The 26,660-nt window shown below is 35.8% G+C and overlaps 1 protein-coding gene across 11 annotated transcripts in view; it reads right to left on the bottom strand.

Annotated features, from left to right (window-relative positions):
- The window catches only part of ADGRG6 (adhesion G protein-coupled receptor G6), a 147,937-nt gene that overhangs the window by 82,230 nt on the left and 39,047 nt on the right, over positions 1-26,660 (bottom strand). The gene's annotated exons all lie outside the window — the stretch shown is intronic.

Raw genomic sequence — 26,660 nt, 5'->3', positions numbered from 1 at the left:
CACACAATTTCAAGGAGTACAATGAGGCCTCAGGAGGCAACAGCGAATTTCACAAAGGTTCACTGACCCAGGTTAAGAATCTCTACTCTAGAGGGTAACTGAACTGGGGTGGCGGGGGTTATAGAACCATAAAGATAGTGCTCAATGTTACAAATCATAGATATAAAGGAAGAGAAACTCTTAGAAAATAAATAATTTAATAGAAAGCTACCAATACAAAAAAAATAATGAGCTATCTTCTGGCAGACTGTATTTTTTTTCTGAAATTCAAATAAATAGCATCACCTTGCAAACATGGATTATTTATAGTTTCGAAAATACATTCACTTATCCCATTTGTTTGTCACAGTTGGTAATTATATGCTTGTGGGCTCATCTCATTTACTCATTCATTTAGTAAATATTTATTGTGAGTCTATTATGTGCCAAGCACTATTCTAAATAATATATATCAATATCAATGAGCAGGAAAGACAAAATCTCTGTATAAAGGAATCTTTTTTTTTTTTTTTTTTGAGACAGTCTCGCTCTGTTACCCAGGCTGGAGGGAAGTGGCATAATTCTGGCTCACTGCAACCTCTGCCTCCCAGGTTCAAGCAATTCTAGTGCCTCAGCCTCCCGAGTAGCTAGGATTACAGGTGTGCACCACCACACCTGGCTGGATAAAGAATTCTTATACTTCAGTGTTGGACCTAAAGGTAACCACAAGTATAATGACAGATAAAGGTGGGGAAGAAAAGTAAAGCAAAGGATAAAGAGAGACTGAAATGAATGTTAGCGATGCTGGTTCTCCAAAGAGGTGACATTTGAGGAGAGATCCAACTGAATGATGTGAAGGAGCATGCCATGAGCATGCTAGAGTATAGCACCGCAGATCACAGGAATGGAAAAATTAAGACCCATTGTAAATGAACATTGGTTTTTCCCATGGAATGTAAGTCCTATGAGATCTAAGATCATGTCTCCTTTGCTCATCACTATTTGTTCTCAGTATAAGGTTCACAATAAATGTTAATTGAATGAATTATGTAAAGAAAAACCAAAGAAAAACCCTTCTGAGGTAGACAGGGGAAATGCTATTATCCCATTTTCACTAATGAGAACAGTTAGGTTCTTCTCAATTATTATTTATCCACCAGTTGGAATCAGAAACCAAGGTCTACTATCTTCCTGTCCAGAGATGCTTTTGCAACTAATATTCACATTGCTTTTACATATTTATATAAATGAAGGCAGTAATCTCATTTATTCAAAATACTGGATAAATTGCCATTAAATGGACACATAAACTTTCAAACAATAAAATACTTAAAAAATATTAATGAAAATAACTAAATTTATTATATCCCTCCCTCTTTTACTGAGTTGACTAGAATGCATATACAATAACATTTCTTGAAAAATGGTAGTTACTACAAATACTACTATTCTTCTATGATATGGTGATTTATTCAAGGACTAATTCGATGTTTTATACAGCTCAAGTGAGGTTTTTCTCTCTTTGGCCACCTTGTATTACTCAATGTTTCACTTTGCCAACTCTGTCTCCATCCATTCTTTTTAACTTGCCCTCCCCTCCTGCTCTTCCTCCCTAAGTCTCTGACATCTTGTACAAGACCGAAGACAGACAATGGAAAATAAATGATGATCATCAAGTGTCTGCCAAATGCTTTCTCTTATCCATCCCTGGAGCACCATGTTCCTCTGCTTTGTAGCACTATTCAGAGGACTTGTGTTACTTCCATTTGTGAGATGATTTTCTTATTGTAAATCTTCTTCCACTACTTTGTGAACTCAACAAGCAGAGGGTGTGTGACTGTCATATTTGCCATTCTACTCTCCAGCACTGCACAGTACCTCTGGCACATAGGAGATCTTCAATAAAATTTGCTAAATTTATGAACAAATGAGTAGCTTAAATGAAGGGAACCATGCCTAAATTAAAGAAAGACTCCATGCAGTATAACCAAGTCAAACAAATTCTAATTCTGAAAAGAAGATAGAGTACATGTGCTCTGGAACATCTCTTTAGGTGGGGTGTTGGGCTGTTTCTTCCAATTATATCACTCACAGCACAGGACTGAAATGATTAGGACTTTCTGACAAGTTCAGCTTTGTGTTACTTTGCCTTGGGCTCAGGAGAGAGAAGTAATCCTAGGAAATTAACAATAATTTATCCAGTTATAGGCACTGGAGATTAAAAATAAAAATATAAAGGAAAGTAAGCAACAACCTCTGTCATCGCAACATGCAGACAGGCAGCATCATTTTTCCAAGAAGAGATGCCATCCTTTATATCCAAGACCCAAGTTATGTGCATGACTTCCTTTATCCTATATATTATCTTTGCCAAATTCTTCCCTAAGACCTGAAGAAAGGGTTTAAGAAAATTTATTATCATTATTATTTTTTAGAGACAGGGTATCTCTCTGTCACCCAGGCTGGAGTGTAGTGGCCCTCGTTGCAGCCTCAAACTACTGGGCTCAAGCAATCCTCCCACCTTGGCTTCCAGAAGTACTGAAATTACTGGCCTGAGCCACCATGCCTGCCCACGGGTATAAGAAAGTTAAATTTGACTGATAACACTGACTGTGTAATCTTTAACAAGTTAATTTATCTGTGCCTCAGTTTCTCCACCTTTACACTGGTGATAATAACAGCAACCACTTCCCAGAGTTATTGGGAGGATAACATGGATTAATATCGGAAAGTCCTGGAAGTTGTACCTGGGACACAGTTAGCACTAGTTAAGTGTTGGCTATTATTAATAATTACTATAACACAAAATTAGTGCCTTAAAATTTTAAGAGAGGTAAAATAGCACACCACTTTAGTAGAATTTCTTTTTTCCTTAGGCACTCAGAGGGATAGAAAAAAGATAAAGATGACACTCATAACATGAATTCAGAAGAACATTTGATACATTCTTCCATATTATTCTTACCTTCAGTGGCTAGACAGCATTTAGAGATAGTGCTACTAAATAATAATTATCTTAAATAGATGAAATGTCAGTTAAACTAGACACAGTATCATCCTCTTCATTATACTTATAGAGCAATTCACAATAACAAGCTTTCACATATATCTCATTTAACATTATAATAACCCTGAGAATTATTACCACCTCTATCTTTAGAGGAAACAAATGAGGCTAATATAGATTGGATAACTCGCACAAAGTCACACATCTAATTGATAGTAGCACCAAAATTCAAACCAGCCCTTCTGAATGTAAGCCTAGTATCCTTCTGGGAAAAAAAAAAAAAAAGTTGCCACAATTAAACAAAAAACACAGAACAAAACGGTGAGCTCAAGTGCTTCTTTAAGAGACGTTTTTTAAATGGACAATTTCTTAAAAAGAGTTTCATAGCCCTAAAATAAACCTATTTTAAGAAACTCATTTGGAAACATTTTAATAAAGAGTATTAGGAAGTATGAAATATAGTGCTTTGAATTTTCCAATTTGGAGTAGTCAAATATCACTGCTAATTGATTCCTATACTATGAGCTAGCCTAGTAAGTAATTACTTTGATCTCTCTTAAGAGTCAGGGCTACCTAATTAGATGGTTACTGAAGTAGCCACTGAATGAGGTATTGGTAAAATTAGGATTAACACATATTCTAAAAGCTACTCAACTCAAAGCATCTGGCTCAATATGTTCTCAAAGACAGATATGGTAACATATTCTTACATATAATTATAAAAGCAAGGTTTTCAAGTAATCCAAACAAACAACAAACCAAATTCCACCCTCAGTTCTTGCCTATGCTTACAAATATTTAGCAGTAATTTACTTGTGCGTATTTTTACAAGTTTATTTTTCAATGAAACTCTAATCTATAATGAAAAGTCTTCCAGTCACGCCAAAGCCTAATTCAATTGATAAATAACATTTTGATATAGATTTAATAATCATTAACTTGTGAGGTTTTTTTTTTAATCTCAGATTTGGATTCTTACTCTACCTTTGCCACAAGTACTTCTTTATAAAATCCAAATGCCTATTCTTTAAAATCTCTTTAAAACAAGAATTTTAGATCCCAAGAGATAAATCAAAATGGAGATCAATTTTAGCTTCTTTCAACACAGATTTGTGGATGATATTGAATAATTGCTTCTTCTAGACTGTGTTGAATGGTGAACAAAATGAATTCATTTAAGTAAATCTTGATCTCTATTTGAACATATATAAAACTGCAGCTAATGAGCTTGTAGAAAAACCAGGTCAGTGAAAATTATCTCCAGAAAATTTAGCTTAAGTTGCCTGCTTGGTCTGCATTTATTCAGTCATTATTTGAATTACCCATGAGGATATATTAAGTTCTAACACATGAAAAGCTCATTTGTTGCTTAAAAACATTTAAAATATTTAGTAGTCTTGGTGGCTTCTAAAAATTAAACCTAAGGGCCAGCAACTATGAATTCTAGAATCAGTTCTAATACCTAAGTCAGTAAAGAGCCAGGATAGCCACATATCATTTCTCCAGATCTAAGTAAATTGCTGTCAGATGTAACATCATTGAAATGTAAAATATCAATAACATTTTAGATGCTGGCATTTATCAAATGATTGATAATATGCAGAAATGGACGACTTCATCAAAGTAAGTTATTTTAAGTAATTTCAGACCACTATCCAGATTTTTCAAGATGGCATAGAATCCAAGGCAATCTGGCTGTGACATCTGTGATTCTGTTAATGTGACAGACTTGGCAAGCATCCCCACCACCCTCACCGCTCCTCCTCAAGCTCTGCACTCAAAGATAGCATTTCTACACTTGAGGAGGGTCTTTCTTAAAGCACGGTTACATTGGTCATTCCAATCCCCTACCAGAACTTCTGACAGACATGCCAGAATACCAGTTCATTCACACACTCCTCCTAAAACAATGGTTTCCTGAGTAAACCGGATAATTGTTTCATTTCCCTCTGTAATGGGTCAACCCCAAAACGTTCTTTGGAAACACCCTGAATAAGGAGCTACTTCAACGACTTAAGCATGAGTTCAAAAGGGTACCGCTTACTTGAATCAGTTCAATTAAGCTTGACATTGCTAGAAAATGAACAAGATGTTGAACTGAAGTTTCCTTGATGAGGCACCATTAAGACTGACAATTTTTTGAATTTCCAAAGATACCCACATGCACCACACCCTCAAACACATCTCTTTCTTCTGTAATACTGTTAATGTTTAAACTTTGAGTTCTGTCTTTCCATAATCATGTTGGCAAGAGAACATTCCATGTCTGACTGCAAAAGATAATACTTTCTGAAGATCCAAACAAATGAACTGTTGTAAATCATTCCAGAGTCAGCCTGTTATGTAGATATACATCACTTGCAAGAGGCTTAGACACACAAGCACATGGGTATGCATATGTACACACACACACATATTTTCGTGGGAAACTATTCTCTCTTAAGCAATGGTTGAGGCTTTTCCAGCTTTAAAAAAAAAAACAATCTAAAGGCAATGAATAATTTGAAACAACATAAACTGCATGGTCTATCACCAAATCTACCTCCTGGTTAACATATTCATTCAAGTTCCTTATTCTCTTCCTGCAAACCCCCAACTCTGGATTAATCCAGCTGCGGACCTTCTTGCTCATGAATCCATAGGCCTCTGAACTCAGTTGATAAGAACTTACAAAATTTCACACAGTGTTTATACTAAAGTGGCTTCCATTTTTATTTCACTCATCCTCTCCAGCACTGGATGCCTCTGAGCACATGCTGCTTCTGGACAGTCTCTTACCCACAAATTCTCCATTCTCCTCATTTCCTTCCTGCCCTCTCAGCCCTCTCCAAGCACCACCTCTGCTACCCTTGCCTTTACAATCCTTTCTGTTTGGCCGGAGGATCTCAGACAAGCAGCATGGGCATCATCCGAGAGCTTGTTGATGCACAGAATCACCCAGACCTACTAAACAAAATTTGCATTTAAACGAAATTCTCGGATGATTAATAAGCAAGTTAAACTCTGAGAAGTACTGCTTTAAATAACAGTTTACTGCAAAAGCTACTCAATCTTCTTAGGTACAACTTCTCCCAAGAGGATCTGTCTCCTCTCACACCTCTTGCTGTCATCTTTATACTACTTGGTCCAAGGAGTAAACGCCTGACCTGAAGGGAACCAAACCACAGGCTTTGCTAATCAACCAAATGCTATCTTTCTCTAAGAATTTCAAGTTAGAGACACACACAACCAGAGAATGACAAAAAGAAGAATGATGACATTATAGAAATTCAAAGGCAGCAGCTGCCTTGGCCACTTGGAAATACAGGAAGCTGAGGGGCTAGAGAGCAAATGTAGAGGCTGGGCGCAGTGGCTCATGCCTGTAATCCCAACACTTTCGGAGGCTGAGGTGAATCACAAAGTCGGGAATTCAAGACCAGCCTGGCCAACATGGTGAAACCCCATCTCTACTAAAAATACAAAAATTAGCCAGGACTGGTGGCACATGCCTGTAATCCCAGCAACTCAGGAGGCTGAGGCAGGAGAATCACTTGAACCCAGGAGGTGGAGTTTCAGTAAGCTGAGATCACACCACTACACTCCAGCCTGGGTGACAGAGCGAAACTGTGTCTCAATAAAAATTAAATAAATAAAGAAAAGAAAAGAAAAGAAAATGTAGAGCACAAAGATGAGAGAAAACCAGACTTTTGAGAAACAGAGGTGCTTTAATTCCAGCCATTCCACATCCAGTAATGAAGAGTAGGAGCTGTTCCTTGTGGCCTGTTCTAGAATTATATGACAATAATTCTTATTATACCTGCTGCTCTACTACTTTACTTGGTTTTAGTCGATTTCTGTTGGTTGCAACCAAGTGTGCCTCAAGCCAGTACTCTAATAGAGCTCTCCTCTATGTTCAGCTCTTCTTTATATATACTCATTCTCGCTGGCTAATCTCATCTGAACAAAAGCCTTCATTATACCTAAATGTTCATCACATACATGTGCTACTGAGCACCATATCCTAGCTTTGCAAATACCTACTCAATATCTTCACTTGGATATCCCATAGAGCCATCAGTCCAAACATCATTCCTCAAATAATTTGTTTTTATCCTCCTTATAATTGTTAGCAGCATGAACATCACCCAAATTAGGACTCTGAACATCCCTTCTCTCTTCTTTCTCCCACACCATCTCAAATAATTTGCCAAGGGCTATGACATTTGTTTTATTCATAGTTGTTAAATCTGCTCCTCATCTCATTCCCACAGTTTAAGGTCCTGTAGTTTAAGGTTCTCATCCTTTCTCTCTTGGATAAAAGTTTGGTCTCCTTGTCAATACTCTTGTCACCTGCAACTAACTCATCTTCCACATCACTACCAGAAAGATCTATCAATATCCTAGTATGAAGGTAAGTTTTCTCTACCTCCAAATCTTCTCTGGGATCCAACAAGACAAGCCCCTTGACTGACATATACAGCACTCCTTATTAGCCCTGTTCACACTTCCTGTCTCTTCTCATCTCCCCACATCCCCGCACTTAATAAATACTTACTAAACATTTATCTGCCTGGCACTGTGCCAGGTTCTGGGAATACAGTCATGTACAAGATATAATCTCTGACTATGGATTATTGGAAATGCAGATAAATAAGTAGATTGTGATCATACAATGTGATAATTGCTCTGATAGAACAGGTGCTCTGATAGAACAGTGCTATACTATAGCCTGGGTTTAGACTTCATAGAAACAGTACCATTTCTAACCAAATCAAGAAACTGAGATGTAAATATGCAGTTTGGGAGTGAGCCAAGTAAAGGAGGAAGGCAGAGACAAAACAGAAAAGAGTGTCCTGGGCAGTGAGGTCAGCAGGTACAAGACAGCATAGACTGTTCAAGTAACTTAAGATTTAGTTCAGCTGGAGCATCGTGTGTAAAGTGGGGAGAAATAAGAGATAAAGATGACAAAGTAGGCAGAGATAAGATTTTGCAGGATTTTGCAAGCCATGCTAGAGAAAATGAAAGTATACCAACAGCAGTAGGGAAACTAAAAAGGTTTTAGTTTGGGGAAGGTAAAATAACTGGATTTTTGTTTAGCACTTTTTTTTTTTTTTTTTTTTTTTTTTTTTAATATATAGGGTCTTGCTCTGTCTCCCAGGCTGGAGTGCACTGGTACAATCATGGCTCACTGAAGCCTCAACCTCCTGGGCTCAAGCAGTCCTCCCACCTCAGTCTCCTGAGTAGCTGAGACCACATGTATGCACCACCATGCCCAGCTATTTTTTTTTTTTTAATTGTAGAGGGGATCTCATAATGTTGCCCAGGGTGCTCTCAAACTCCTGGACTCAAGTGATCCTCCCACCTCAGCCTCCCAAAGTGCTGGGATTACAGGTATGCAGGCATGAGCCACTGCACCAGGCCAGCACAGATACTTTTTTTGAGACAGAGTCTCACTCCGTCGCCCAGGCTTGCATGATCTCGGCTCACTGCTGCAACCTCTGCCTTCTGGGTTCAAAGGATTCTCCTGCCTCAGCCTCCCGAGTAGTTAGGACTACAGGCATGTGCCACCATGCCCAGCTAATTTTTGTATTTTTAGTGGAGACGGGATTTCACCATGTTGGTCAGGCTGGTCTCAAACTCCTGACCTCATGATCCGCCCTCCTCGGCCTCCCAAAGTGCTGGGATTACAGGTGTGAGCCACCGGGCCCAGCCACAGATACTTTTTAAAGCCTTGCTCCTTTTTATATAAACAATACAAAACTACCAGTGAACAAAGATCCTTGTAAAAATCACTGTAGCCCAATTCTAAGGACCTGACAAATGACAAGAAGAAAGACAAAAGCTAGCAAGCTGCACTGACAGTTTGTGGAAATAACTTAGCAGTCACAGTGGCAAGGCAGATTTATTCTACAAGGACTGAATTCACTGAAGTGAGCCTAACTGCTGATGATAAGACAGAAAAGCAGCAAAGTGACTACTCTTATGTTCATCAAAAATTTGTCTCATTTTGATCTTATCTGCTTTATTATACCTAAAGAAAGACTCAGGAAACTTAAAAGACACACACTCACCTTATGTTCATCTCACATGAGAATGTCACAGAAAATCTTTCCATATGGATTGCCTAGGCAGCATTGCAGGGTGGAACAGGTTTATGTTGGCATTAACCAGAAAAATACTGCTAAACACTACCAACATAAGTAGAGAATGTCTTAGCTTCATAAAAGCTAATTATAGTTCTAATACCCATGAAGGCAATGATGTCATTACTGGCTAAACAGCACATAACTAACTTCTTGAGCACATGAAAGTAGCCAATGAGATATCTATATAAAGTACTGGGACCATACATGACTCACAGTAAGATGCTTACATAATATTAGTTTTCAGTGTTATTGTGACTGTGGTTGTTATTAAATAGCAAAGCATGTTAGTCATATTTTAGTTTGTTCATTAATTAATCTAACTTACTGAGCCCCTACTTCCTTTCATATCCAGTTTTCTTTTAGATGTCTTTACATATGGTCACCAGAGGGTTATTGCTTCCTATTTATTCCATGTTATGTGGTGCAGGTGAAGGACCTGAAATTAGTAGCTAGAGCAAATTTTGGGTTTACAAACTTACCTTCCCAATAAGTTGGGAGAATATATTGGGAAAAAGATGGTAGTGGCAGGATAAGTGTGCTTGTTAGCTCAAGTTTTCCAAACGGGCCTTTAATTTGAGGGCATAAAAAAAAACTCATTCAGGTTTGTGCACATAAATGGAAGCAGTTTAAATAGCCAAGGTTTGGAGCAAAGCAAATTATAGGTGCAACCAGCATAAATTTTCCCCTTTATGGAACACTTTTTATGTAAACATCTTAGTAATAAGAGCTGATGTAAAAATTCCATAATACAGATTTTTTTAAATAATGTTTTTTTAAGAAAACTTTCCATTTTTACATGAACAGCTTGTTTAAATATGCTATCCATCTAATGCTTTAAATTAACTCATCACTGGAATTAGTTTTCAAAGTATTTATAAAATGTTAACTTTTCATATAGATCTCAGGTATAATGTATCAGGGGAGTATGTATGTATGAATGAGAGAGAGAGGGGAAAAGAAACAGATGATCTTAATTTTTTCAGCAAACTCTGAAAATGAACTTTAAAAGGTTTTCTTCTATTCAAACTATCTTCTAGCTAAAATCACAAGATCTAGCTAAAAAAAGATATTTTATTATTGTGGAAAAAATCACTGTGGGAAGGACAATATTATTATGAAACTAAACTAGAAGCTCTCTCGAGATCTTCCCCAGACCTAAACTTACACAAGATCTTTTCTTTAAAATTTGAATACAAGCCATATAAACCCTTAAAACATATTGTTGTGAAACACAATAACATCTGGAGAGGGAGGGAAATAAAAATAATAAAAATAACTCTAACAACAACTAACATCTAGTAAGTGATTACTTTGTGCCAGATAAGACAGACTAAATCACCTTCCTTTTGAAGTAATTCGTGCTTATGTGGTTATTTGGCTATGTTAGAAGTGAGATCACAGTGGGTTCTGGTCTTGGCTCCTCCATTAGCAAACCATGTGACCTTGAGGTAGTCACTAGCCCCCGAGGTTCTGATTTCCACATCTGAAGAAAAAAAAATCCCTTTTGGCTCTAAAGCTCTACTATGGGTGGCAGATTCAGGTTATGACACATAATAGAGCCTCAATTTTTCCCTTTACTACAAAAAAGTTTCCAAGGAAGTTATGAAGACATATGATGCTTCACTAAGGAAAGGAGTGCCCTGTATAGTTCACAGGGTTATGAAGCAAGAAGCTCTTTTTGAGTGTTCATGAGACTTTGTGTTCATTTGTCCACTTTGGAGCCATAAGTCTGAGTCCCTAAGGGACAGCCAATACAGGTTGCATGCAAGTAGAGCTAATGGTCGGCAAACATCCTGACTTCTGGGGTACATTCCTACTGCTCAAGAAAATTTCCACATCTTGCTAACAGTACTTATTGTGCTATTTTGAATATTGCTGGCTTAGAATTATAGAGCAAGCTTTGACAGATTGTGAAGATTTAGAGTGTGGTTACATCAGGAAAAAAATCACCTCCTTTCTACTTAATACAGCTGCTTGAGTGTGCTCTTGATGCCTAACAGCTTAGTTTACAAAAAATAGCTTATTACTTTTATAAAGTTAATAGAACTATTGAAAAGTAAGGTTGAATTTCGGTTTGCCACATCATTGCCAAAATGTTTATCTAATTTCAAATTGCACTGGGCTGGGGGTGAGGCAGTGTATGCATTAACCTCATAGAGCCTCTGGCAGGTTATGTACAAGAGACAGCTCACTCAACTTCCTATCTTTCAACTGCTTTACCTATGCCCCAGGGGGCCTCCACATCAATCACAAGTCTGCGGCAAAAACATGCTTGAAAAAGTTCACGAAGTTCACCAAACTTTATAATTATAACTTTCCAGGACAGTATAAAAATCGACTTGCTTACTGTCTTCTTTTAGCCAGTCATATTTTTAAACTTCAGAAAAATGGCAGAGTAGCTTGTTCTCGGTGGGTGAGTAAGGGCACACCTGCAGGCAAGCCTTACAGAAGGCCAAACCACAAAAAGTGGGTGGGCTGGGTGGTCTACAGGGCACACAGTGCAGCATGTTTCCAATAGGAGGCACAGACCTAAAAATAGAAGCTTGTCAGTGCCCCCAGAGGTTTGAATGGTGGCAAACCTCACTCCCTGTCGCTGGAGAGCAGAGGTGTGCTCAGCTGCATTTGTCTGTTCCACTCACTATCGAGGTGCAGTTGAATGATCATTCAAAATCTCTGCAAAATTGCTCCTATGCTCTTGATTACCATTTAGCTTTGTAGTGGTATTTGAGAGAAAGAGAAATATTATTTTAATACTTAGATTCCTTCCATGATCCCATTTAGAATATCAAGTAGGGATGTTCTATGGAAAGTCATTTTGAAATAATAATAGGTATATTATTATTATAACCCTAAACTATAACACAGTATAGTCTCCCCACTCTCCATGAAAATAACACTGATAGCTGGGAAGACTGAGCCCCAGTGATTACTGAAATTATACAGAGAGGTCCATCTTACGGAAAAATTGAAAGGGAAATTTCAAAAAAAAATGCCAATTTAGAATTTCAATATAAATACAAAGTTTTAGATACAAATATATTGCTCCTCCAGAGAAGAGTATCTAATGGGAAGACTATGTGCCATTTTGCCATCAAATCTCAACCAGGAAAAGATGAGAAACCTCAGGTTTTTGGTTAATAGTGAATTAAAGTAAATAGGAGATGTTTGGATAATAGATCATTCTACAAGTTATTCGCTAAGATAATCTGAGTTGAATCTCTATTCAAAGAAATCAAAATGATTGTCTTCTCCCTATAACATAATCACCAGACTTTCAGTTTTTAGGATGAACAAGGCATCAGGCATTTTACTGAAGGGCCATCCAGCCAATGTTGTACAGCTTCTAAGTAGATGAACTGTTAGTTCCATTATGCAAACTGAGCCAAAAAAATTTTTAATAAAACTTGATTTGCTTGGGAATTAATGTTAATAGTTTACATATATGCAATTTTGTCTGAAAGGAATAGCTTTAAAATTGTCAAAAACATTTTTTCTGTAATACGTCCCTTTTAGGGATCTCATTTTACAATGTTTTACAGATTTCTTTTCTATAAAACTAAGTCATAATTCAAAAGCAAACAATGCAGATGAACTTCCTTGATTACTATTTGTCTTATACAAATAATCAATAAGAAATGTAGGTATCACACTGAATTTAAAATTCAGGCTAAACTCCTGGCCAAAACACAAAAGAGAATGTATGAAATGATTTCATAGAAGACTTAATAATGTATAACTGACAAACTGAGGATTATATTTGGCCATTAACAACTCAAAAGTTTTTTTGTTTGTTTGTTTCTTTGTTTTTGAGATAGAGACTCGCTCTGTCACCCAAGCTAGAGCGCAATGGCAGGATCTCGGTTCACTGCAACCTCCGCCTCCCAAGTTTGTTCAAGTGATTCTCTTTCCTCAGCCTCCTGAGTAGCCGGGATTACAGGTGCGTGCCACCACGCCCAGCTAATTTTGTATTTTTAGTAGAGATGGGGTTTCACCAAGGTTTTTTTTAATAGGAGAAAATGAGAAGAGCAAAATCTAAAAATTATTTATTATTTTTAAATATCTGCTTACAGGAGGGCTGAACATTAAACATCTATAATTCATATAAAGCTATTTTGGACACAAGTCTAAGTTTCTATTTGAACTGGTTTCTAAGTTGCTCCTATCCCAATATCTTTACAGCTGCTCTCTGCATGTAAAGTCTCCATATACTTGACTAGAAATAGCACATTGCCTGGGTGGAACTTTCTGTAATGTTTCGGTTTGAAAGAGACTACTGTCCTCTAAAGCACATTATTCAACAATTAGATTTGGGCTGCTGAAGCAAAAGACAAAGACAGCACTATATCCTATCCAGTTCTACCCATTTGCTTCATGACGTCATTTTTAGGTACAGCCTTTCAATTCAAAGTTTGATGTTTTTATACAGCTTTTAGTGATGTAAAAGCTATGTAAGAAGATGTGTAAATCCTCCTCTTGGGGCATACTCTTTTCAGAAATATAAAAAAGAAACATGAAATCTCATTAAGTTAGATCAACTTTTTAAACAAAACCATTAATCAAGGCAAATTTTAATGTTAATGAAATTTTAATTTTAAAAGTACATCAAATTCTAACCTACTTGATACAACATCCAAGTAATATTAATATAGTAATCCTTTTGCTGTCTTTGTTGAATTTTTTTTAAAAAAGAAACTTTTTAAAAAAGAAAAGATAATGTCAAGTCTCAACTGATTTGATGCAAGATTTCAGGGAAAGGCTGGGAGGGAGACATCCTACACTAAGAATGTTTGATATAAATCATGATTAAACCATTGCAAGATGATTGGCATCTTGTTAAACATAATTAGAATAACAGCATGGGAGATTAAACTGTCACCTTTTCCTCTAGACCTCCTGTAGCAATTGGTGATAAAGAATGCAAAGAAGTAAAATAAAATTTATTTTAAATAAAATAAATAGGTTGGGTGGGAGCCTTTAGCTTGGGTGGGAGCCCATAGCTTGGGTGGGAGCCTTTAGCTATCTGTTTCCTCTTTGATTCTTTGGGGATTGTCCAATAAAAACGGAAGTAGAGAGAAAAGAAAAAACAGCAAGTGTATATCTCCAAGATGACCCACTTATCTTGAGTTCATACTGTGACACTGTGTAATGCCAATACACAAAGTTATAGATTTCCTTCATCTCACATAGGGAAAGGCTTGGGTTTGTTTTTGGTGGAGAGAGAGAAAGGAGAGGGAGGAGATCTGAATACCTTGTGGCATGCCCTCTGAAATTTAGGATTGCTTTCCTTGGCACACTTCATCTAATTTTATTTGCTTGCTTTCCTTGTCAGATATTTTTTCTTAAGTACTATAAATTCATAAGAAGAGACAAGTTTTTTAAAAAGCAAAAAAAAGGGGAGAACTATTACATGCATATACACAATGTATATGCTTTTGGGATGCATATATATGTTCACACAATTTCCCTGTGGTCAGGCAGCATGTCTACTTGACATGTATATTTCAAAATACATACAATATCCAACATATGTACTTATACAAATATATATGTTAATATTAAAAGATAATTTTTTCTACTTTTATTTTAGGTTCAGAGGGTACACGTGGTTTGTTACAGTGAAAAATTGTGTGCTGCTGAGGCTTGGGGTACAAATCGTCACCAAAATACGGAGCATAGTACCCAAGAGGCAGCCTCTGGACCCACACCCTCTTTCCATCCTCCCCACTCAAGCAGTTCCTAGTGTCTGCTGTTCCTGTCTTTATGTCCATGTGTATTCAATTCAAGCTCCCACTTAGATGTGAGAACATGTGCTATTTTTGGTTTGCTGTACCTACATTAGCTCACTTAGGATAATGGCCTCCAGCTACATCCATGTTGCTGCACAGGAAATGATTTCATTCTCTTTATGGCTGCATAGTATTCCATGGTGTACATGGACCACATTTTCTTTATCTAATCCACCATTGATGAGCATCGTGGTTGACTCCATGTCTCTGCTATTGTGAATAGTGCTGCAATGAACATACATGTGCAGGTGTCTTTTTGGTAGAATGATTTATTTTCCTTTGGGTATATACCCAATAGTGAGACTGGTGGGTCCAATGGTAGTTCTGTTTTAAGTTCGCTAAAAAATCTCCACACTGTTTTCCACAGTGGCTAACCTAATTTACATTTCTGACAGCAGTGTATAAGTGTTCACCTTTCTCTGCAAACTCACTAGCATCTGTTGTTTTTTGACTTTTTAATAATGGCCATTATGACTGGTGTGAGATGGTATTTCACTGTAGTTTTGATTTGCATTTCTCTAATGATTAGTGATGAGTAATAACGGGGTTGTTTTTTGCTTGCCAATCCATTCAAGTTCCTTATAGATCCTGGATATTTGACCTTTGTTGGATGCATAGTGGATATTTTCTCCCTTCTGTAGGCTGTCTGTTTCTTCTGCTAATAGTTTCATTTGCTGTGCAGAAGCTTATTAATCAGGTCCCATTTGTGAATTTTTGTTTTCACTACAGTTGTTTTTGGGATTTGGTCATAAAGTCTCTGCAAAGGCCAATGACCAGAATGGAATTTCCTAGGTTGTCTTCCAGGGTTTTTATAATTTTGGGTTTTATATTTAATCTTTGATCTATCTTATATTGATTTTTGTGTATAGTGTAAGGAAGAGGTTCAGTTTCAATCTTCTGCATATGGCCAGCCAGTTATCCCAGCACCATTTATTGAATGGGGAGTCCTTTCTCCATTGCTTGTTATTGTCACCTTTGTTGAAGATCAGGTGGTTGTAGGTGTGCGGCTTTATTTCAGGGTTCTCTGTCCTGTTCTATTAGTCTGTGTGTCTGTTTTAGTGCAGTACCATGCTGTTTTGGTTACTGTAGCCTTGTAGTATAGTTTGAAGTCTGGTAGTGTGATGCCCCCACTTTGTTCTTTTGTTTGTTTTGTTTTGTTTTGTTTTGTTTTTTGAGACAAAGTCTCACTCTGTCGCCCAGGCTGGAGTGCAGTGGCGCAATCTCGGCTCACTGCAAGCTCCGCCTCCTGAGTTCTCCTGCCTCAGCCTCCGAAGTAGCTGGGACTACAGGTGCCCGCCACCATGCCTGGCTAATTTTTTGTATTTTCTTTTTTAGTAGAGATGGGGTTTCACCGTGTTAGCCAGGATGGTCTCAATCTCCTGACCTCGCGATCCACCCACCTTGGCCTCCCAAAGTGCTGGGATTACAGGTGTGAGCCACCGTGCCCAGCCTACTTTGCTCTTTTTGCTTAGGATCGCTTTAGTGATTCAGACTCTTATTTGGTTCTGTATGGATTTTAGAATAGTTTTTTCTAATTTTGTGAAAAAATGATGTTGGTAGTTTGATCGAAACAGCTTTGAATATATAAATTGCTTTTGGTCAGTATGACCATAAGAGATAATTGTTTTTTAATAATCAAGATTTTTCTATGGTAGAAGAACTGATCAATTTGCTTGCTCCCTCCTCCCACTGATCATGATAAAAGTTAAACTGAATTCCACTTGAGGATGAGATTATATCTGATTTCATATAATATCTCTGTCTCACTCTAGTCACTTTATATTTATTCAGCACATACTTTGCATAAGGCACACATTATAAATATTAGAGAGGAAATGGATTTCTTTAGGAAAGACAAGAAGCCATAGCAGAGTACTATAAACTTCCTCACACAGGTGCATCATGTACCAGTTGCTGAGTTTATGAGTTGTTTCATCTTGAACCACCTGGATCTCTATTGTCAACAGCATTTAGTAGAATATTACTGCTGGTATAAACCTTATAATTCATCCACCTTGTGCACTTCATTTTTGAAATGTAAAAGCCAAGGGCCAGAGATACCAACTGACTTGCCCAAGAGGACACCGCTAATTAAAATCAAAATGAAAATTATTTTTTCCCAACTATGATAAATGCAAATATTCTCTAATATCTCTATGCTTGAACTGAATATAAACACAGAAAGTAAATTTTCAAGTGCCTAAGATGTCTCAAACCATGTGCTATTATCGTTCCACATATAAATTCTTATAACCACTTTACAAAGTGGGTGGTGTTACGTTATCGATGAAAAAAACTCAGATTTCTGTGTATCATTTTTAAAAATTACCTTTACTTATGCAATCTAGTCTGTAAGCTTTTCAAAGTCAGGGATCCTAACTAACTTGGTTTAATCATCATTCAATGGTAAATATATCCCGAGTGCTGGTAGTACTGGTGGTAACAGTATTTATGAATACAATATTTAAATTTTCTCCACAATCAAAGGATTTTGAGGAACCACAGAGTTTAGATAATCCACCCTCCACCATTTATGCTACCTAAAGAGCAGCTTTATGAAAAAAAAATGAGCTTTTTAGTCAGACAGACTTGCCATTTTTATGTAATCTTGGGCAAGTTATTCAACCTCTCTAAATCATGATTTATTCCTAGAAAAGGGAAGACATCAGCACCTTTTTTTTGTGGTTACTCTATGGATTAGTGAAACCCTACATAGAGTGACTTATGCAATAGCCAACATCATGTAGTCATTCAATAATGGTGTAGTAGATGCTGTGGAGCACTGGCCAGGTCCCTCTTCGACACTGTACTCATTCTCTCAGCTGGTGAGACTAACAGCCAGTGACAGTACCCTGTTGAGTTTCCCTCAGACTATGGGAGGACTGAAGAGAGACACCTCACCTAGTTATGACTCCTTCCCAGGTAGCTTCCATCCAGTGATTGCTCAAAGTGGGGGATAAGGTCCAGTCCCCTTGTGCCAGTCTAAGCAACTATGTGGGGCATTCCAGCTACATGGGGGCCTGCAGTATCTGCTGAGGCCGCTGTTGGGACTGTGCCACAGGCCAACTTCTTCCTCTGCCCCATTCTTCCTTCACTTTCCACAGAGGTGTTGCTCCAAGATTAGTCCCTGACCAACCCCCTGCATTCTAATCTCTATCTCAGAGTCTGGTGTTTCAGGAACTTTATCTGCAACATCTGGTTATTTCATTGTCTTATGTTTGATTGAAACAAGAGGCGTTGAGGATGCTCATAAAGAAATGTCTATTCCGACTGCAGTGATACAGTGAAAACAGTATTGAAGTGAGAAAAAGATGTAAGCTCTGGTTCCACTCACCACCTAACTAGATTGGATCACTTACTTAATATCTCAGCATTAATGCTTTAAAATGTGATGGCATTGTAACTTTGAAACAAAGTTTAGCTTCCCTCATTTTAGAACCCTCTTTAGGCCCAACTGTGCTAGTATTCCCATAAGATCAAGAAAAAAAGTTTGTATTGAAAGAAATTAATAATTACATTTTTGTCAAATCCCAATCAATTCAAAAAACCAAAGATGACTAATTTAAAGATCACCATGTTTTCTTAACATATTTGGAATGCAGAACTTTCCAGATAAGCCTAAACAAATAGAAATTCATTAATTCATTGTAGAATACAAATCAAGGTAGATTGCTGATAAATGAAATTTCCTACATTCCCATTAAGACTTAACATAAATTTCAGTAAACCAGTTCCTTCTTTTCTATGAAGTCTAAATATCTAAAAAAAAAAAAAAAAAACACCCCTCACATTCAAATATTGCTTTGCTCATGATCCATGAATATTTTTGAAGCACATGGAAGAAGTTGGTTACTGAAGTCCACTCTGTATTCACACTGAAGCAGCAGATATTTCCAAATGATGTCAGGAATGAACAGAGGAGGGGTACTTTTTAATAATGTAGGGAATTAGAAAACAAAATTTTTCTGTTTTCCTTTTTTTTTACCAATATAAATATACACATTATTCCCTCTGGATAAATGACCTATCTCATGCTTATATCTAAATTTTGCCTCTTCCATCTGATCTTTTAACATTTGATGCTGAGTCTAATTTTAAGAAGGCTCAGTTGATCAAAGTTGGAGTTTCATATTCCCTTTGATGTATTCTCTGGAGGGATTAACAAATACCATTTTAGAAATATACTGTCCTAGAACATAAACCTATCACTCATGTTTGTTTTTTATTGACTTCTGGTAAGCGGGCGGTATGATGATTCTCAAAACCTTAATTCCACCACCCCATTACCATGCAGCTAATGGGTTCAGAAAAATCCAACCACAAAAACATAATCACAGTAGCTCTCTGTAAAGAGGTACCTGAAACCTCATTGATTATGATACTTAAAATGTTCCCTGTGAAGGTCAAATTCAAAACATATTTATGAAAAATAAACCTTTATGTTTAGATTTTAAATCTGTTGGCCAGAAAAAACATGGTAGTTTGGTCCAGAATATAAAAAATAACCAACATAGAAATCCAAAGAATATTTAGCTACTTTATTCAAATAGAAACTCTTGTTAGTCCTTGGAAGCTATGATGAATTATTTCTTAAGAACTTAGAAATCAGATTGTTCTTCAAAGTGTTAAATGTTAACTCTTTTGCACTGAGACAAAAAGACGTAGTCATCTTAGACAAACAGAATCTGAGAAGAGTAAGACTTGACTGTTACCAGACTGAATGTAGAGACATACACCAAGTATAGTAAAAGAAAAGTCTAAGAAGAGCTCAATAGTAATATCCACCCAAGTACTGTACTGGGCCAACTACAAAAATCCAAGCAAATTACTCAGAATCCTTGTGCCACTGAGAAGATCAAGACTCTCATCAGATGGATACATAAACCTCATTTGGTTTGATGAGATTAAACACTGGATTCATCTCAGTCTTCTAATTCACACTCAGATCATTGTTTGGTTTTCTACATAGGTGAACTATCTACTCTTCCGGTTCCTCTGAAATATTTCTCATTATATATCAACAAATTGACATTAAAATTTGGTTTCCCAAGTAGAGAGATAGTCCCAATACAGTGATATAAAAACTATGGTAATATTTAGGGCTCTGATCAATCAGAATGGATACTGACGTGGATGGCAGACAACTAAAAACAACTGAATATCAGCTCTGACTATAAGCAAACTTTCACTTGTTCAACATCTCTGTTCCCTCTTGGACAGTGACAATGACTTATTTACTACTGTATCTTCAAAGCCTATTATAGTGCCTGTCTCTAGCCCTAAGAATTCATATATACATCCATACATATATAAACAAATAAACAAATATGTTATATTAATTTAGATGAATCTTTTTTTTACTTGACTAAAAAATGGCTTTTTAAAAAAACATATAAAGTTCTGGGATACATGTGCAGAAGGTACAGTTTATTACATAGGTATGTATGTGCCATGGTTGTTTGCCGCACCCATCAACCCATCATCTACAGTAGGTATTTCTCCTAATAGTATCCCTCCCCTAGCCCCCCACCCCCCAACAGGCCCCAGTGTGTGATGTTCCCCTCCCTATGTCCATGTGTTCTCATTGCTCAAGTCCCACTTACGAGTGAGAGCATGTGGTGTTTGGTTTTCTGTTCCTGTGTTAGTTTCCTGAGAATGCTGGTTTCCAGCTTCATTCATGTCCCTGCAAAGGACATGAACTCGTTCTTTTTTATGACTGCATAGTATTCCATGGTGTATATGTGCCATGTTTCCTTTATCCATTCTATCATTGACGGGCATTTGGGTTGGTTCCAAGTCTTTGCTATTGTGAATAGTACTGCAATAAACATACATGTGCATGTGTCTTTAGAGTAGAATGATTTATAATCCTTTGGGTATATACCCAGAAAAATTTACAAGAAAAAAACAAACAACTCCATCAAAAAGTGGGCAAAGGATATGAACAGATACTTCTCAAAAGAAGACACTTATGTTGCCAAAAAACATATGAAAGAAAGCTCATCATGACTGGTCATTAGAGTATGCAAATCAAAACCACAGTGAGATAACATCTCACGCAAGTTAGAATGGCAATCATTAAAAAGTTAGGAAACAACATATGCTGGAGAGGATGTGGAGAAATAGGAATGCTTTTACATTGTTGGTGGGAGTGTAAATTAGTTCAACCATTATGGATGAATCTATTTTTAAGAGACGGATCTACTCTTACAGTGGGTTCAAAGTCAAGCTTCTGAGCCTCCAAGACTGATGCTTAGACCAATTCATGAGGTGAGGAATACCTTTAGTAAGGTGTCTCAGGAAGGTTTTATTAGCCTTCCTAAAGGCAGCCCACTATCCTAACCCATCCCTAAAGACACAGTAGGGATTTCCCTTCACAGGAATTAAAGTGAGATTACTAAAGTGAACATAAGGAAGGGACCTCAAACAACCCTTAAAAATGCAAACTCTCAAATCGAAATCATCTACTAATGTTTTTTCCTTAAAATAACTTTACATTCTTTGTGTTAACACAAATTTAAAGTATAACAACAAGCTAATTTAATGGATTACTAGAAACCAATTTTGCCACAAATTAAAGTCTAGCTAGTGGTTAAAAGTTTGACTACTGAAATAGTCAAATTTAACCATGTAATAAAGGAAACAAAACTTTCCTTTTCAACTGGTTATACTTTTGCCTCAGACAAATAGCCATGCTGTCACTGGAAAAATATATTTTTAGTTGACTGAATTATTTGATCACAAATTTACATGAATCATAAAAACATCTTGCAGGGTATATTCACTACATGCTGTTAGGGGGAGGAGGAACCTAATATTTATGATATTCTGTTCCTTTCCCTTTTGCATGTCAGAAACACCCACTAAAAATTCATGTATTTCACTGACATGTAAACCAGAAAGACTATTTTGAATTCAAACACAGTTGATCATGATGTGAAAAGAACTTCTAAACAAAAAAAGTAAGAGGTTTAATATAGTGTTTAATTTTATATTTACAAACTTTGGGTTAGTATTTTCATCATGTAGACAATGTTTATAGTGATCAGCCAATAAGTATAAGCAGAACAGCCTTGACTGTGACTGCCAAAGATATTACGATATGTTTTCAAGTTACTTATACTTTTCCCCTAGGCTATTTCCTAATTGAAAACTAAAGAAAGATTAGAGACAATTACATGTTTGTATCAAAAAACATTATTAATTCATCAATGAATCTGTAGCACGTATTTCTTTACTCTTTTACCACTCTGTAGAAAATGTTTTAGTCATGTAAAACTTGAAAATACAAAATAAATATTCCTCACATCTCTTTTGACTTTCACCGGCAACAATATTTTACAATCCAATTATTGAATGACCCACAATTCTGACCTTTATTGGGCTGGTTGGAATCCTAATTCTCCTTACGTCCCATTCCTCTCATCCTATGTTGTAGCCTCAGTATTTGGAAGTACTCTGTATTTGAAGTGGCAGTAGACTCAGTTTATTTCCTAATATTCCCAACATCTGAGGAGATTTTTCAAATATCCCTGTAGTCATCTACTTTATCACAAAACAACTTGATGGCCACAACTGTAGACTCATACTGAATATCAGTATATTAGAAATGTTAAAAGCTGTGTCTATGTATCTCCTCTGCAAATCCTTTCCATAAACTCTTACCTACCAATTATTACCTCAAATAGAATAGAAGCAGAAGCTTTTTCCTTACAGTTTTAAGGAAGCCAGCTATTTTATGAAAAATTTTTGGAGGAAGAAGTCCATATTATTGTATCACCTGATATCAGATTTCTTAAGAAAATACATCGTTTAATGAGATAATTATAAAAGTGACATTGCCTGATCTTAGAAATTTCCCTCCCTTAAATCCTAGAAATCAGAAGCCTTTAAATGTTCATCCACACTGTTTTCTTTAAAATGTGTTTGTAAGGAAATGCCAAGTTAAGTTGCACAATCTTTAAGGCTAGATATTTTCTTATGAACATTTACAACAAAGTAGACATGATCTAGAACAGTTCTGTGTGATGTGCTACAACTCATGTCAAATACTCAGATTGTATTAATAAAGCATTTCAAAAATCTTTTCACTGCAAAATTATAGCATAAAGAAAAGCTTGTTTATATTGAACATCACATTGTTAGACATTGTTTTCTCAAGTATGTATTTGTTTTACAATTTTGAGCTCACATAATATTTTTCTTATCACTAATACTTCGGAAACAAAACAATCAGTGACACCATCTAGGGAAGGATTTTTTTTCACATTTCACAGAATAATAAATCAAGAATAATAAATCATGTATTAGCATGTGAACTGGATCTCTCTGACTTCTCTCTGAGCACTCTTTCAGTCTTCCAACCAAAAGAAAATCCAGTAGGAACTGTAACTGTTGTTCAACAGAAAGATATTTCATACATTTCATTTAGCATTTAGATAAGCTTAGGAAACAGGAATTCAGTGTTGTGAACTTCAAGCACTAATGAAATATACCAAGTTAGATATTACGGAGTTTTCTAAGTCTTAATGTTTCAATCCAGGAGAATATAAATTGAGGAATGCCCACTTTTGAATTTTTTTCTTCTGCCAGATAATTCACACACTTGACTTTTTTGTACCATGTTGAAATAAGTGATTGAACTGCACAATTGGCTTTTGATTTGGTTAATCTAAAATTATGAATGATTTAATGTTACTATTCTTGGAAATTAAATCTATTTTTCAATTTGACTCTTGCTCTTTTTTGCAATGGTAATTATTACTATTACCTATACATTGTTCTAATGTTAAAATATGTAATTTAAAATGTATAATTGTAAAAACTATATTTTATCTCAAGGAAAACCTGAATGTAGGTTTAATAAAAGATGTATCTCTACATACTGTTTATCTTTTTATGTTTCTTAGAACAATTTCACTAAATAAGATCATGAGGAAAAATACATGTTTTTTTAAAAGAGTAAGTAAAGGTCTTTAGGGAAAGATATTGATATCCCTACTCATTATTATTAAAAATATATGTAATTTTTTTCTGCATGTTATTGTAAAAAGTAGAATTTACTATTTATTTGCTTACCGATGCTTTGTCATCTTTGGTTATTGAATTTTTTAAGATATGTTATTTTCCTATTTCCAAGTACTCTCTCTGTCCTAACCAAGTAAATACCATTTAAGTTTGTCATGAATATGAAAAATGCATAGGCACTTACTTAGGTAACATGAAAATTATTAAACAAAAAAAACAGGAAAAGCAGGAAATGTATTTTATATATTTGTCAAAAGCACATATCTGATTTTGCAGAGAATGCAGAGAATACATTTTTATAAGCTTATATTTATATACCCTATATAAGTAGTTTTATAAAACTTTTATAAAAAATTTTTACCATATATAAAAGTTTTATAAAACTTTTACCCAGTTTTATATTAAGAATCCATTCATGTATATCTGCAAGTCATGTTGAAATATACACAAAAGTAATAATAACATGAGTAAATCAGAGGTCAAAATTTCATTTATATTCTTAGCATTTTACTTACTAAAATATATTTAAAAATAAATAAAATAAAATATTTTCCATCAGTTTTCCTCTTTTAAGTAGCTAAATACATATCTACCTACAGAAGTAATGATTTATGCCAGATGATTACAAATGAAATGGATTTCTGTCATTTTTCAACTGTGTGATTGGCTTTGTTATATACTTTTGGTAATTTTTTAAATCTCTTATAAGGTTAGCAAAGTTTTTAAAAGCTCACAAGAGAGCATTGGAATGCTACTGTCAGCCTCGTGGCTTACAAATTTTGATCTGGGTAAAATACAACTGAAACAACCAGTTAACTATGAAAACTTCTAACGCCTTATTTAGACGGTAAAGTATCAATAAGAATGCTCAGGAAATTAGGGGTTTCATAATCTTTAAGTTAATGGCAGGAATCTTATCTTCTAAAATTCATTTTCAAAGAATATACTGTATTCCATGGAACAATAAAAATCATTTAACTTTTGTTTGCTTCTTCAAGATATTACAATTTTCTTATTTTGAATAATCATCATCACTGCAGCACAGCCTAAGTATGGACTGAGAAAGCATTGTGGAAATGCATCTTCTCTGGAATTTAATTCTTGGAATAAATCCCTGAGATAAAGTTTCCTATGTTTTCCTTTCAACAATTTTCTCCACTCTCTCTGGAGAATTTTTTTTCCATTCAGTTACACTTGCCTCTTTCCATTTGCTGTATCTCTCCAATAATCCCACTCCCTTGCTTGCTGTCCACTCCATTTTATTCCCTCTATGCACACAGATCCTTGCAGCAGCAGGCTCTTCTAACCAGTTCAGTTGCTAATGCTGAAACGATGGGCATTTTAAGAGGTAAACTTCACCAAAAAACTGTTTTCTAGGCTATAAGTGGCAAGCCTTCTAGGCATGAGACTGACTCAAGGGTCTGCTTTTTACATTCAGAAAATAAAATAGTTTGGGAGGCATTTCAGTTACTCAAGTTTCAGAATGATCCAAGTTTTTTTAAAAATTTGGTATTCATTGGTAAAATACTCATAGAATTATGGAATTTTTAATTGGTACAGAATGAGACAGCATATAGTGACTGTCTAATTTTACAATTTAGAAGGAGAGGTAAAAATGGGGTGCAACTTGTCCAAGTCTGCATAGTTACTCAGTGGCACAACTATCATTAGAATCTTGCTCTCCAATGAGGTCTCCATTTATACATATAACATATATATTATATATATTATATTATATATAATATAATATATATAATATATATGTTATATATAATATGTAATATATATATTACATATTATATATATATTATATATTCTTACAATATGCTAGGAATCCCAGTGAGACAGAAGTTACTAATAACCCAAGTGAACAGTTAATAAAGCCAAGGCTTAAAGAGAATTAAGTAACTGCCAAAAGTCACAAAGCTTGGAGGTGGTAGAACAGGATTCAAACTCAAGGAGTACAGCTCCAGAACCTCTTCTCTTAACGACTTCATTTACTGCTCCCCATCACACCCTAGAGACATCATTAATTACTCTGAAATTCAGAAGTCAACTCTAGGCTATGTAATTTTCCATTTTGAAGATCACTTTCATTCATAACATCCACTAACAAGATGCTTACTCTCATATGACAATCCTTTTAATTAAAAAAATGAAGACATCTTCCCACATGGCTTCCTGAACCAATTCCTACCCCTGCATTTTGAGACTATTATTTTCTATGCAAGTTAAAAGTGCCACAACCTAAGAAATCCTGCAATTTGAAGTCCAAGACAACCACAGAAAGTGATGTAACAGGGCAGTACTCTACACATTTAACTATGAGAGTATCCTCAAACACCTTAACATCAGAAACATACACTACACAGACGTCAAATACATGTTCTAAGCTTGTAAAATCTGTCCCCTTATTAAGGCTCAGCAACTTCACTGATTAAGAGTTAAAGGTTTTTCTGCTTCTACTTGGAATGATGTGGGGGGACAAGAATGTCTCTCTCAGAAAAATGTACTATTCAAAGGACTTCAGAAAAGGCAGAGAATGGAAATCTCTTTATCTCTTCAATTTATTCTTAAAGGATATATTCCTTTGAATTTTTTCTTAGCACAGCCAAATTTTTGCTACATGGATTTGCACAATGTATATGTACATACTTATGATTACATACACTGTAACCTTATATAGCTATGTGTACATATGAGCACTTCTAAATTCTTACAAGTAACCTTATTACC

Source organism: Pan troglodytes, chromosome 5 (assembly GCF_028858775.2).
Source record: "Pan troglodytes isolate AG18354 chromosome 5, NHGRI_mPanTro3-v2.0_pri, whole genome shotgun sequence".
Taxonomy (NCBI): domain Eukaryota; kingdom Metazoa; phylum Chordata; class Mammalia; order Primates; family Hominidae; genus Pan; species Pan troglodytes.
Note: the sequence above shows the minus strand (reverse complement) of the source record. Positions and strands in the feature narration are given on the sequence as shown.